The sequence below is a fragment of the Pecten maximus genome, chromosome 17 (assembly GCF_902652985.1).
Source record: "Pecten maximus chromosome 17, xPecMax1.1, whole genome shotgun sequence".
NCBI classification, from domain to species: domain Eukaryota; kingdom Metazoa; phylum Mollusca; class Bivalvia; order Pectinida; family Pectinidae; genus Pecten; species Pecten maximus.
The window spans coordinates 19285458-19301337 of record NC_047031.1 but is presented as its reverse complement, the minus strand read 5'-3'; the positions used below and the strand labels follow the sequence as shown (position 1 = coordinate 19301337).

Sequence of the window (15880 nt, the reverse complement as noted above, 5' to 3'; positions counted from 1 at the left end):
AGATTACATGTAATGTTAATAAGTATAAGTAGTACAAACACCTGCTGTAATTTGTACTGTTAACGATGTTGACAAGGAGCAATTAACTTAACGAAGAACTTTTTTTTTCTGGTTGAGATTTGATCCTAAAAATGAATACCATATTGTTTCTATTAAATTCTTGGTTAATTTATAGAAAAAAATTGGTGATTGTTGTAACGGAATTGAAATATTGTTGGTATAACCAAATTGATATTATATTTATTGTCAGATTTGATTTTTTAACTACAAGTTCAACAGAGTCTTCGAGTGATAGAGCTTGAGATTACAAAGTTTGACTGTATCGGAAAGAATAGCTATAATAAAGTGTAGATTTAATTAATGAATTACCCTGTTGATTAATGAATTACCCTGTTGATTAATGAATTATCCTGTTAAGTTTTAGTTTATAGTCGTCTTTGGTAAGGTTTTTGACACGTTTGTAGATAAGCTTACATACACTTGTATCATTGTGTAGATATGTGACCTCTAACCATGTATATGATGGATCGTATGGCACACACAGAAACTGCTATGTCAGCAGTATTAACCAATACCCTTAGTGAAACACTTGTTAGGCTGCAGATGTCAAAAAACTAGAGGGAACAGGGCTATATATATAATGATAGAATTGTGTGTTTGGGGGGAGGGGGTTGAATTGAAGGTTAGAAGTGGTTGGGGATTGTGAGGGGGGGGGGGGGGTTATGGAAGGGGGTGACAGATTATTATAAAGATACAATTGTGTGGTGTAAGGTTGGGGATGGGAGGGGGGGGGGGGGCTTTGGGGGTTTACAGAAGGAAGTGGGCCAGGTTCTAACCATAGGATTGTGTTTGGGGAAGTGTTGATAGTTAGGGGGGGGTTACAATGATACAATTGTGTGTGTGGGAGGGGATGTTGAGGGGTTATATTGTGGGTGGGGGAGGGGGATTTCAGAACGGTGTGGGCAAGGTTATAATGATAGTGATACATAAGTGGAGGGTGGGGCCTGGGGTTTATGGAAGAAATGGGGTATGTTATACGGGATACGAGATGGTGGGAGAGATGGAAATATGACAGATTTTAAAGATTTACCTGGAAGATGTTACTTACATACTTCACACCTGGTATAGTAAACAACTATAAACACAATTAAATTGATCTGATATACAAATAGGATTGACGACAACTTTGAGCAATTTCTTCAGTGTCTGATTAACACAAGCCTGATCCTCCACTCTTTATCATTTCCTGGTCGGACCTGGTTAAAATTATAATTGGCCTCTTAGAAATGAAATGAAAAAAGAAAACAGTAATTAAATGTCCTCTAAGGGTTATCACACTGATTCAAGAAAATCTGATAAAGTGAAATTATATCAAATGATTAAGAGAAATATTTTTTGATAGTACCCACTGTACTTGCAATGGCCATGTTGTGTAGATGTCGTAGTGTTCACAATAAGTGGTTATAATGTGGTGTGGAGATTCTGAGTGTACTTTACACTGTAAGTTGTGGTGAGAGATTTGGGTTTATAATTGTATAGGGAGGAAGTGAGATTGCACTAGAACTATTCATGTTTGTACGAGGAATGAACTTTGTGTGGACGTCCTGACTGCATTACTTCAACACTCCATTGTAGAGTAGAGTCTAAAGTCGACAACACAGTGATCACTGATTTTAATGATGAAATAGAAAATTTAATATTATTAGATAAAGTCGTTTTTCATTTTGCTTATTTTGTGATGTGATTATTTTGCTATTAATTCAAAAATCATTTCATAAAAATCTTGTTATAATTCATATTTAGTAAGAATAAAAGTCTATGTTTATCTCATTAAAATAAGTTATATCACAAATATAAAAGATTCACGAAATTGAAAGTTAAAGGACAACATACCAAAATGTTCCTACAATGCCGTACAAGTTTGGACAAAACGTGCACCTGGAAATTTGAAAAAAAGTGCTGGAAAAGTGGATGGAAAGTGCTTGAATTTTGTTATGAAAAATCTATTCAAACCATGTATGTTATGTAAAATGATGAAAAATCATAAATGAATAAATAAATGAATTAATAAATGAATAAACAAATACTTAGATACAATTGAACCTTGTTATCTTATTGTCCGAGATAGAGTATTCAAGGTAACCAGGTATATTGTATATAGATTTGTTACTGCCTATAAACATCAGTATTGCTTGAGTTAGGCAGGATCTTTAAACTACGATTGTTTAAGATGACAAAGTTTGACTGTACCTGGTAAATAATTTTTAAAATCTCCCTCTTATAGAACCCCACAATATTTATATAGGGGCCAAGCACTAATGGTTACACATGTTAAGATAGAATACATATGTGTGTACCAGGGGGCGTGTATTGACTGTTTGGCAGAGATGAGGGATGCTGAGGCTGTGGACAGCCATCAAAGCTCCAGTTCATCAGAGCTTACTATTAGATATTTGGCATGGCTGACAGTGACTGGTAATTATTCATATAGATGTATAAGTGAAAGTGTTAAAAACTTGAACATGCACGTGTGTACTAACATTACATATGCTCTTGTGACACGCCCAAATATAGCCGTGAACTTTTGGTTTTGAGGCCTGATAGCCTACAAGTTTATCCTTTCAGGACTTTTGAGGACCATGAGTAACCATATGAGGGCCACTGGTTATAATGTCTCTATTGCTAGATCCCTAAGGGCTGTTTGTGGGATTTGCCTTAAATCAATGGCAAAACAGATAAAAGTTGGAAACCTAGCAACTGTTGAAAGTATACAGATCCCTAGGTACCCTGGATCACTTCTGGATGGACCCGAAGGGCTGTGTATTGTTGGAGAATTTGGAGCATATATCACTGGCCAGATATTGTTTTTAATTGTGAAAGAGTGACATAGAAATCATGGAGACACTTACAACTGCTATATATAATATATTTTAAAATGGAGGCATGAGGAAGTTGCTGCCTCGTGGAAAAAGTCTAGGTCATTCACTTGTAACGCTGATTTAGTTATAAGGCTCATAGCAAACAAGAGTTAAGGGGCTGTACTACTTGTAGGGATTCGTCCACATCGACTGAATGTGAGTGTATTCTGTCTATAGGTTTATTGACTTGTCAAGGATTAGGGGCGTTTTCCTGTTCATAGTCACATGGTCTGTGGAGGACCATCATGACTCCCTAGGGTTATGCTGGACTTTGAGCAGTAAGGGCACCTCGGGGCCTATTGTTTTAGGGCGGGAGATCGTTATGTGGTTCTGTGACCTTTAATGGAACACACAGGCTGATAATTGATAAACTCAGGCAAATTAGTACTTCTGGAAACATCGAAATATTTCTGGTCTCTGATCTAGATAGTTATGGGAATCATTCAAGCATGTTGATGCTCGCCACGCCATTCAACCAACCGCGACAGCCGTCTCTACATAACTGGAACACTGTGTCGATACATGTAGTACTGAATTTTTTGGACCAGAGTCATTCTGTGTATTTATCGTGGTGATAGAGGCTGCTCCATTCATACTGGGACATTTCCATAGAATTTTTTTTTTGTGCCAGTTGACGCTGGCTGCAGTGTGCTATATACTTGTGAGTGGTACTGTTCTCTCGGAAAGATAAAATGAAAAGTATAGACTGGCTTTTAAAAACTTTCTGGACAAAAAGATTGATCTTAATATATGCACTTTGAATGATTTCTATATAGGATTTTTTTTTTTATATCAGGAAAAAAAAAATCATTGGCCGAGCATTTTCCATTCCGGACATTTTATGCTACATTTTGAACATTGATACCAGTAGTGTGTTTGTCTGTGATGAGAAATATTGAGATCGACAATTCTCTGATTAGTTTGTTGATGACATTTTATGCTCAGTGTGTAATTAATCCATCCATGTTTCTAACATTTATCACTGAACAACTGACATTTTCTCTCATGGACGGATCAAATTCATCGCTTTCATCAGGAAGAGAGGAAGTGGTCTGTGAGCTATTGAATATGGGCGTCAGCAGTTGCAAAATATCACCAACACAGGATTTGAATGAGGAAGATTTTAAAGTAGACATTTACTACAAAATTAGAAAAAAGTTTAGAAACACTCCTACCTAATAGAAGTATAATTGGAAAATGGGCGTTGGTGAGAGTATAGATGGTGCTGCCATCTTTATCAGTCCTTCACATCATTGGTAATGAACAGCGACGGTTTCTATGGTGAGTTTCAAAATTATGCATGAATTTCTCTATGTCCGAGTTTTGTTTTCTTAGATATGAAATAATATGTTTTTTTGAGAAAGAGACAAAAGTGTGTTAGGATTCTTATGTGGACCTGATGAGGTATGAATTGAAATTTCTATTGTAAACTTTATTGAAAAAGAAAATCAAATTGAAATGACATCTCATGTATAAAAAATGAATTAAATAAGATTAAAAAAAAAATTGGATCAGCTTTGTACAATTAATTGAAGGCTGTGTTGCTACTCAGAGAGCTCATTATCTGACAGAAATATTTGTGTCGAAATCTAGATGGAAGAGAAGAATAAATGACAAATTTTGTTGGGGAGCTTGAGGGGTGGATCTAGATACTGTTAACTAGTATACAAGTGTGAGGGGAAGGGCAGACTGAGAGGTTCTAGAAGGGAAAATTAAATTTTTACCAGTGAACTATGATCAGTTATTAACTGAATAAAAACTTGCATCATTACATTATATCATCAAAGTGCATGATAATATAATCTTATCTATATTTAAAAATGTGGATATGGTGCAGTGGTATAACCTGCAGATATCTCTGACTTGGTGATTAAGTGCCATAAATAGTGAGTTCGAGGCCAGGTCAGGGTGCGAGTCATAAGATTGTCTTCATTCTTCAGTAACATTTTATGTATATCGTATAATATCTATACAAGAATTTATAAACCGGTATAGAAACCTTCTTAAACAAGGAAACATTTTCTTCCGCCTTAACGCATCAAGTATTTCCTCGTTTTTCAATTGATAAACTATTAGTAATAAATAAAGGTCAATAAAAAAAAATACAAGATTTCTGGAAAATAAGACTTTAAGGTTATGTGTTAATCAGGAAGTTTTTGGAGAAAGTTATTGGGCAGTGACTCCAGAAAAAATAATAGCAGATGCTATTTCCTTATCCTTCCCATAGTGGGCCAATTTTAAAAGAAAAATTATGGAATGGCCCCCTGGAATAGGATATTCATTCCACGAGGACAGGAGAGGAGAAATTCGAACAAGTAGATTTTTGAGAAACTATAAAGTTTCTTGTTGAGTGTCTATAGGTGTTGCTGTATCATGTATTTTACATTATCAATACCAGTGTTATAACCAAGTTCAGTGTAGGAAGCCATGTCCATGATTCTTTGGCCGTAAAAATGAGTCGTAAAACAAAGTTATTTGGTATCCTATCAATAATTCAGATACTGCTTCTGACTTTTCCCCGGACAATCTGTGTTAAAAACATCCTAACTTAATTTACGAATTTTGCCAGAGAGCAAAAGACACTTGTCCTCCCCGTGCAGCTATGATATATTGCATTAGAACTATTCAACTACATTTAGTGGAAAGGCTTGGTGGAAGAATAGCAGTTTTGTACTGTGTATAAAAACACTGACAATTTACGTTGGAATCTTTCGTTGCATTAGGGAATAAGCTGTCATTCCATTATGGCCCATATTGGAGAGATACGAGAACTCTCCAGCAGGTGGCGCTGTGTCATATCAAGTCTGGTACATATCGTGTTAAACACAGGTCACAGACATGTAACTTATGGTATCAACAACTTAACACTGAAATTGCATCATATTTTTAAAAAAAGATTCTTTTGTTTTTTTTTTCTAATTTTTAAGTGAATACTGCATTAAGTTTACTGAATCTAGGACAGGATTTGAAAGAGTCGCTCCTACCTTAGTTAAAAGAATTATATATCTCTTCAATAGTAGTGTCCAAAGCACGGTGCTATTTACAGAGTTATGGTCCTTTGTTTGTTGTGTCTGATGTACGTGAATTTGTCAGTGTCATGTGCTATTTACAGAGTTATGGCCCTTTGTTTGTTGTGTCTGATGTGAAATTTTCAGTGTTCATATACTAGATTCTGATAACATATGCTGTGTGTAATTTTTACAGAGTTATGGTCCTTTGTCAGTTGGTTTTAAACAATATTTGTCTGGAAATCGTGACTAGACTTTTACTTTTTATGCAAATGAAAATGATATTATGAGATTATTGGTTCAATAGTAATTTCTTAGTGCCTTCACATATTTACTTTTATTTATCAACAGGTTTTTATGCTGCAAAATTTGACTGTTTTACCAAAAGAATGAAGCAAATAGGAAATATTTAAAAAGAATATTTTCAAACAGAATATGTAAAAGTTTCTTCAGATGAACAGGCTTGATAAGAATTTCTACTTACCATGAAGTGAATTTAAACCCCATATTTCACTCAGTCTCACATATTTTGAAATCATTTATCAAATTTTGGGTTTATAACGAACTTTTCCTGCTGGTCGATTGAAATCAATTTTGTTAAAGTTTTACTGTGTAATTGTCACTTCATTTGCATTTGAAATAGAATTCTTAGTACAAGGAATAAATTTTTATCCAATATCAAAATTTGATATTATATGTATATATAGCTGTGTACAAAGATTTCGATACAAATTAACAGTTATTTAAACGAAAAAAAAATCTGTTATAGATTTTCCAATTTGTCATCTGATATGGTAGTTAAAAGCCTGCATTAAATGAGAATATCTGTTTATCAAATGATAGGGGCCTAGTGTAAGCAGATGGTGGAAAGACCAGTTGACTTAATTTAGTGTGTAGGGAATTCAACATCATTGTGGAAAGATGGGGCACTTATTTCATCATGACCATGCATGAAGCTCTTTGTCATTTTATAGGACAAGAAAAGGTCCTCTAGGCTACATAGCAATTCACAAATTCTGACCCTATATTGTATTTCAATAATTGGCATTTAAAATAATCTGATAATTAAGAAAAAAATGGTTATATAGAGTTATTCCCCTTTATCATCATAAATGAAATGTTGAATGCTTCAACATAGCTACATAGCAAAGTTAGAAATATCAACAAATATCAACCCCAGATTGTTCTTCAGTAATTAGCTTTTAAAATAATTTGATAATTAAAAAAATCCCAAACAAATCAGATACAAATCATTGTGTATAGCTATTTCCCTTTGTCATTAAAGATAAAAATTTGTTTATAAATACTGACCCAAAATTGTAATTTATATAGGCATTTTAATAGTTTGATAATTTCTCAAGTTTTTTATCACAATTCCTGATACTGGTAAAAGAAATGTACTTCAGTATGAGTCGTTTGCAATGATTGGGTATATAACATACAGGTCGTGGGTAGCGAAGACAAAATCAGATCATAAAAAGGTTTATTTGTTGAAACATTTGCATAGTATATTTAGATCATTAGAATAAAAAGGAGGTTAAAATGATAAAAGAGATAAGGGAAATATGATGTGGACTATGTGAGATATGTAAGGTCAAAGGGGGTGAGGTAGGTATAAGGATATCGGAGTATTTATCAAATATATTAATATATTTATAAATTGTGCCTTTGGAGCCATGGAACTTAAAAGGGTTTTTAAATCCGGGTCTCGAAAGTAGTTATTACAAATGTACTTAAAGTTGAAACATTCGATCAAAAAATGCTCCACAGTAACTGGGGTGTCACATTCATGGCATGTTGGCGGGTCATCTCGTTTCAAAATGAACAATTTGGTTGGATATGTGTGCCCAGTACGGAGCCGAGAGAGGACAGCTTCCTCTTGACCATCTTTCCCACTGGGAATGGATGTTTTAAGTTTAGGTTGTACTTTAAAAAGTTTGTCTCGAGAGACCAGCGTTGCTGCCATTTACTTTGAATGGCTGTAGAGATAACAGGTTTGAAATCTGTATATGGCCGTTTGATATTTGTTTGTTGGAGATTTAAAGCATTTCATGCTTCCCTGTCAACAATTTTGTTATTTTACATTTTGTGAGATACAAGATCTTTGAAAAACAAGGGTTTGTGCAGGTTTATTTTTAGGATTTTGTAATTTTGAAGAAGAGACAGGGGTCAGAGCAAATGATTGCCTTTTTGATGTGGTGTTCATCAATATGGTCGAGGGCAAAACCGATGGGACATGCTTCGGTGGAAAAAATGGAGGTGCAGTCTGGTAGTACAACTTATATGCAGAAGTTAGTAGTACAGCTGCAACCACTTTCTCACCTTCTTTGGAATCATCTATGTAAAGTTGTGTATGAAAATGATAATTCGAAATGCATTCCCAAAAGGAGGATTTGTGTTCTTTAGGAAATATCAAACTGGATTTACTTCTCTGGAGAAAGATAAAGTTAAAATCATTTATGTGTATGTTCCATGGGGGAACATCAGATATTTTTAATTCGGCCATGTCAGTCAATTTTATGGCGAGTTCTTGAAGAAGTTTTGAAATTTGGATACCAAATGTTGGCAGAAGTTTTTGGATTTGCATAAATATGTTTTGGTATTTTTGGTTGATCACTTGGTCAAAGCAGGATTTTTAGGGTTTGATTATACAGAAAGAAAAATGGATTAATCATATACATACATGTATACATTTAGTTTCACTTTTCAAAGGAAGCAGATGAAAAAGTGAAACTATTAAAATGTTTTAAGTGTCAAAATTTAAAGTTGCATAAAGTTGTAGGTAATAATTTAAGGTTTTATATTTTGAATCAATATTTTTTTCTGAGTTTTGGCATGAAAATTGAAGAAGATAAAAAAGGGGGGAGAAACTTGACTTAACATGATTATGATAGTGTAGAGATTGCTACCTCAAAATATCTCTCATTGTAAACAAGATGTCAGGCGGAGTTGACAGACGACATCAAGGAAATGAATTTTGATCACCATATCATGGTGATGGATGCTGTCATTTTCCAATAGTATAATACCAGTAAATTAGGCAAGACACAGACAAGATAGCCTCTCCACCCTATAATCTGTAGTGGATCAGTCCAGATCAATGAAAGATGATGCCAATTCTAATTACAAAGGGGTGGGAACTAGATTGTCTGTATGGGGGGAAAATTCTGGTGATACTCATGGGATACGAATGTTTGTATCCATGTCTTAATATCGCCGTACATTTCTTAATCGGGGTCCATTTTGCCACCGATTTATGATGCACCAATCAAAAATGATTTTCCCCTTCACTGCGGAGCTGCTGTGTGCTATTCAGCTTGGATGACGACTGCTCAGCTTCTTGTTATTGGTATTGGCTCAGATCACGATCACAAAATTGTACAAGAAATGACGATGTATTGGGGTTTTTTTTCCTAGAAAAAAAAAGACATTTGCAGACCTCCTTTCAGATTCGTGAATAATACCATCTCACAATCGCAGCCAAGTGGTAGAAAACATCGATTTATAAAGATCATCTGTATCAAGGATGTCCAGACATTAAATTTAATTATATACCCGTCATTGTTCTTATCAGTAACACACACTGACCCAAGTATATTTCTGCACTAAAACATTTTGCTGGAAGAAACCGTGCATGTAAAAAGTTCATACCATTAGAATCATATTTGTCTGTGAATTTTCAATGGTGTTATGATTGTTTTGTAGCCTTTCCACCAGTTCAGTCTCATACCGTCATGGCCCGAATATAGATGTAGTTGTCAACCAAACATCATAATGATTTATGTCTGAATATTTTCGTGGAAATTTGATGTCATATCTGTTTTTTTATGACCTTTGTGGATGTAAGCGTGAACAATTTAGAGACAACAAAAAATTAACATTAACATAATTAAAATCTTATTCTCTATATAAGTACCCATGTACATTTTAGGTCACCATTAGAATAAAGTAAATTTTCCTGTGGTGGCCAAGTGTTAAGGTGTCCCCAAACTTTATCACTAGCCCTCCACCTCTGGGCCACGAGTTCGAAACCCAAGTAGCGCAGTTGCCTGGTACTGACCGTAGGTCGTTGGTTTTTCTCCGGGTACTCCGGCTTTCCTCCACCTCCAAAACCTGGCACGTCCTTAATAGGACAATAAACAAAATATACCTAATCATTTAAAGATCACTTACAAGGAAGTATGTAAGAATATAACAGAATTTTCACTGTAATACGAAATTCAGTTTAGATCTTTAAAATGTTGAAAGTGACTGCCTTGGATATCGATGTGTGTTTTATATATAGTACTGTTTATAATAAGGTGTTGTGGGCCCCCACAAAGTCTTCTGCATGTTTCACTGAATGCCTCAGTTTGATATGAATATTCATATTTTTATTGACCAATCAATATGTGTCTTATTAATGAAACTATTCTTCGTTTTGAAAATAGAAATGGTAAACCTGGACGACTTTGCCTATGTGTCGGCATGGTTCGTTATCCGACATCTTCCCAAACAAACCAAAGAACATATTAAACTACATTTCTGATTGGCTAGGATTTCGGTAGCCATTATATCTACAGAACCAATCAGATTACTGGAGTTGGTTCATGAATAATTCATGAATATGCTAGTATCCCCACGAGACCGATTGGAGCTATGCAAAGATGGATTACATGGGTATAGTCTAGCGATGATACTGAAGTAATGGTTGAACACTATTTTATATGAAACTGTACCAAACTTACCGGATAGTCTACTTGTAAGTAAATTGTTTTATGGGAATATTAAAAAAATATTCATGCTCACCATATATTCTGTTAAAGCCTGCCTCCCTTAGTAAAAGTTTAGTATTGAAGTTTGGAGAGGCGTTATTTATGAACCACTTTCTGTGCACTATTTCGAAATTTATGATTCTGCAAAAATGCAGATGGAGAGCTCAGTTCTGGGAAGGGATATCTTATTTGTGGATAAATATGGTATTTAGCTACAGGCAGCCAAGCATGGAGTACAAATTGTGTAAAGTGATGTACTGTAATGGAACGGCATGTACTTGGACATCATTGCAGGGAGTTTCATTGATTCATATATTTACACAGGCTAAATGGACGAGAAGAAATCAATGTTGTACAGAATAGGTTTTGGTTATAGAAAAGATAATTCTGGAAAAAGGAAGAATGTCATTGAAGATATCATGCCATTGTTGTGTTATTTCTTGAGATCAGTTTTTGTCTTTCTTCAACAGTGTGGAGACAAGACTCATCGTAAGGTCCTTACACCTGTTGGCTGACATCCATGTCTATAACATATATTATATAGTGTTTCTACAGCAACCTATTTTAATCTTTAAAAATTATGTACAACTCACAGGACAATTACAGAGATTTAAATACCGAAATAAATTTCAGTTAAAAAACACAAAATTTTAGTGTATTTTGAGAATTCCTTGCTAAAATTTCCTTTTATACCGAAGTTTATGATGGGCTGTTTAAAAATTTGAATAATGTTAAGCGGTAGATTAACAGTGCTCTAATGCCCATGAGTGAGTTTATTTATAATGACCAATGAAATTGATCTAGACAGCAGAAGTAAGGAGGGAAAAGATGAAATAGGTTTAAATTGGATTTTCAGCATTCTACTCTATATCATTTGTAACCGTTTGATACAATGAGAAATTAAGTAGCAAAATGTATGAAAAGGAAGAAGAATTTGGTTGAATGACAGTATATGTTGGTTATAGAGAGAACGCCAATACACTGAGCAGTTATCATCTGCTAATTGGTGAAAAACAATTGTATGACAAAATTGTTAACCTTAATTCAGCTTTTAAAGTAAAGACACCGATTCTATACATTATTGGAGTAAAAACATCGCACTGTAACACTCTGCTGTATTAATAATAAAGACAAGTATACAAAATTCAGGACTAAATGCCAACCAAAGTTCACCGCCACAGAAGGACACTTTACATATTGAAAATGAGGCTGCGTTAGTTCTGTGATGTAAATGCCAGCAGTATGACTCTCATGCATAAATAAAAGGCGGGAGGGACGATATTGAGGTCGAGGACTCTGAAGGCTAGCTAGCTGCCATCAATGTCCTCTTCATGGATGATGGATCACAGAAGGCTGGGGAGGGGAATTATTTCATTAATGCATAAAGCCTGGATCTAAATGCCACTAATTTGCCGGTATTTATTTCAATAACTCCAGCTAAATTGATCACGATTAGGCTTATAATCTGTAATTTCACTCTGCTTGTTTTCAAAGCATTTACAAAACGGCCAGGGGATCCAGATCAAATGGCCATGATACTGGTTTCCATGATACGAAGTTGAAGCATAGGACCATTAAAAGTTTGGTATCGGATGAAAAGGTTTCCCCGATATTTTATGTTTGTTAATGTAGCATTACAGAAATTATGAAATTTTATGACTGAATTCTTAGTCATATGAATGTTTTAACAAGTTATTATACACTGTGAAAATTGTTCATATTTTACAAATGATTCAAATTTGAATTATTTTTTTAACACATTTCAGTTGATTAGCAAAAGGAAGCTTTCTTAGCAGTGATTTGTGAAAAATTTCATTCTTCTTCCAGGTGTTCTTTTTTTACCTGAATGTGCATTTAAAGTTATAATTAGTAACTTAATCTTTATTGATAAAAACTTAAAAAATTCCTTCAGTTTTAGATATTTTTCTGTGTTTTTCATACATTATATATGCCTAAAACTGTTGAAATATTAGCATGATGAATTGTTATTTATGTTGGAAGTCTGGCAAATAAAATATCTATTAAACTTGTAGACAGATTTAATGGCAGAGAGATTTAATGTATTCTGGATCATCACAAGTATTATCACCATCAAATTTCACAGCTAATAGTCTAACAATATTTTTATGGCTATTTAAAAATCACGACTGAATACAACAAGGCTTCCACTGGAGCAGACTGCTACATTGATGGTCCTCTGTATGCAGAATTCCAGTAGAACTGCTTCGATCAGTAATTCACTGTAAGGTCCGCGATCGTAATCTTCCAAGCTGAGTAGCCTAGTCTCGTTTTCTTCGTCATCAAATGGAATCGAGACCATTTTACCATTCAGAGAATGCTGTACATCAAAAGACAGAGTAGAGAAATATGACGATAATCAAATTAATGGAAACCCTAGGGAGCCGTGTCGACGCTGCTTCATAAGGGGATGCTTTGTCAGAGAATCAGGCTTACAGTTATGTAAATGAGGCATTTACGGTGATCAGAAATCAGGGAATTCTGGGTTTTGGCCTTCCTTGAAACTGGAACTTTGATCCCTATGGGATTTGAGTGTAGTCTGTGATATTGTCCGATCACCATCTTACAATGAAGAATTTTGTCGGAATGATATTCACATAGCATATTTAGGTTCCAAATGTTTGTCTCAATGTGGCAGACTTTTGGTTGTAAATAAAACATTAGGGTTTTTCTTTTTCATCATTTTCTTTTTCTTTTTGCAAATATATTGCCTACTGAAGTTTGAAGCTTTTGAATAAGCGAATCTTTTAATTTGAATGGGATAAATCAGAAATTTTTGTGAATTGTTACAATATTGAGTCTGCATTTCTACAAATGTCAGTGAAATAGCAATTTGTAAGCTGAAAATCTTTTCTAAATATGATTTAATCTTTTGTTTTATGCAGAACAAACTATGTTTGAATATAAACTCCTACAGTCCATGCAAACCATTGATAGGCCTTTACTAGGTTTGGCTGAGTACAGCCATTTAGACTGTTAAGTTCTCCATGTCGATTTCATACGCATTCCATGTCTGATGGAAAGTCCGCGGAATCCATATATTTATGCATTCATATTAAAAAGTCTAGGATTTGGCGATCAACAATCTGATAAAACCGGCCATGGTTTTCGTTGGAACGACGGACAGGATTTATCGGGATTGACGATTGGCCGACATTGGATAGTATTTCATGAATAATTTCTAAAAAGAACCTGATGATTTTTTGGGGAGGATAGATTTAATGTAGAGCACCATACCAATGTAAGATGCTGGTTCCCTTCTTTATTTAAATTTGTTTACTCTATCCATTCAACATCTGTGTTCTAGGAACAGATGAGTGACATATATTCCGGACCATTCTGCTGATAATTCATTGCGACATCTATGGGCACAGGACTTTACTACTGTTTAGAAACATTCCGGGCCATTTATTCTAATGGTCTGTAGAAGATTTCCAACAGTATCGGCCATTGAGTACTTTATTTGGCCTAGTGACATATTGCAGTGTCTTTCCATTTCAATAGCTGATGGGTTGTTTTTTTTAGAGAAAACCTGTAAAAATGGATTAAAACTTTTCTTTTTTTATTGCAGATATACCACAAAAGATTCTTTTATCCGAAATATACCTAAGAAACCATGACTAGATTATACATAGAACAATTGGCTATTACATGTGTGGAATAAAGAGGTCACATATACTTGGCTAGTTCGACAGATGGCAAGCTGTTCATAATGAGATGCATTTTCGATCTTCTCTTGAGGCTCCAAATGCCTACGAGCACGGAACATTTGTTGAAAGCCGAAATTGCTAGGTGTTTGTAATTGTAATGGTTCTAAGTGGCCCATTTGTATATAATTACATGCATGATTTTCTTTTTCCTATGGGGAACAGAATTGACAATTACTGACCTCCCTACCTTAAAGTACATGTTTTGTATTTATGTACATTTTTTTGTAAGTTGAAAGATGAATTGACTTTAATATTTTTTTTTTATTTGGCCATTTTATCAAAGGCGTCTTTAAGCATTTTTCCTGATATGGATTGACTAAAACAATTTCTAATCAACAATTTTTTCTTTTGTTTTATTGCAAAAAATGATTCATTAAGTTGAAGATTGCAAAAATCATTTGTTAAGTTGAAAATAAACAGATATTTCTGGTTAATATCTAAAAAAAAAATGGATTCCATTCCAAAACTTTATCATGTATATAATCTAGATCCCTTCATTCATCTTTATGCATATAAAATAAAAGATGAACAGAAAATTATCTGATACAGTACACGTACAAAGCGTATGATGATTAATGACATTAACTAAATAAGGTCAATTTGGTCCCCCGATACTATAAATATCTATGTATACATGTGGTGGGGTCTCCGAGGGCTTAGACATTCCTGATTGGATGGAATATTCATGACAACCTCAGGGATTGGTTGAATTTGTAACATGTAAATGTGACATACAGATTCGCATTAATTTCTATTTCAACGTTGTAAATAATTTAAGGATTAACATAAATTATTTTTTCTGTTATACAGTCATAACAGAAAAAACTGGAGTGTACTCTAAATAAACCGCGAAGCGGTTTATGAAGAGAGTACACTCCAGTTTTTTATGTTATGACTGTATAACAGAAAAAATAATTTATGTTAATTCTTATAATTTAATTTCGTCTTATACACACCAAGATATTTCACTTTCTTTGGCGAACTCTTTTCTGTGCTAAATTATTACGCAACGTCATCAGCCAATCAAAAATGACGTTACATTTCGCAACGTCAAAAAATTTGTTATGGAGGTATAACAAAATTATTTCAGCCAATGAAAATGCGTGTTTCATACAAAATTAAATTATATAAACAATAGCTGAGCATATACATTTATAAGTGTTGAATATTTTGGTTGAATTTTTCACCATTTTGATTGTTAATATAACCATTTATTTACGTTACATTATGTATAAAACATGGTGTCCTCTGGTATTTGTTTTAATACATAATACATATATGACTTTTGGGTAGAAGTTGATTGTCAAAGGTTGGGACAAAATAAATCGAAAGTTTTCATTGGCTGATTGATAAGTGCACATGTATGTATACTGAGATCACCCATGAAGGCTCATGAATATTCATGATTTAGGAAATTCATGATTTAGGAATTGCAAGGGGGCAACTTGGGTGAGGTGGATAATGGGCAAAAG

At 34.3% G+C, this 15880-nt stretch overlaps 1 protein-coding gene across 1 annotated transcript in view; it reads left to right on the top strand.

The window, feature by feature from the left end:
- The first annotated feature begins 3547 nt into the window (after positions 1–3547).
- LOC117315470 (talin-1-like) overlaps positions 3548–15880 on the top strand; it is a 103058-nt gene continuing 90725 nt past the window's right edge. Inside the window, exon 1 of the mRNA XM_033869674.1 lies at positions 3548–4199. The gene's annotated coding sequence lies outside the window, so the exon portion shown is untranslated. The remainder of the gene's footprint in view (positions 4200–15880) is intronic.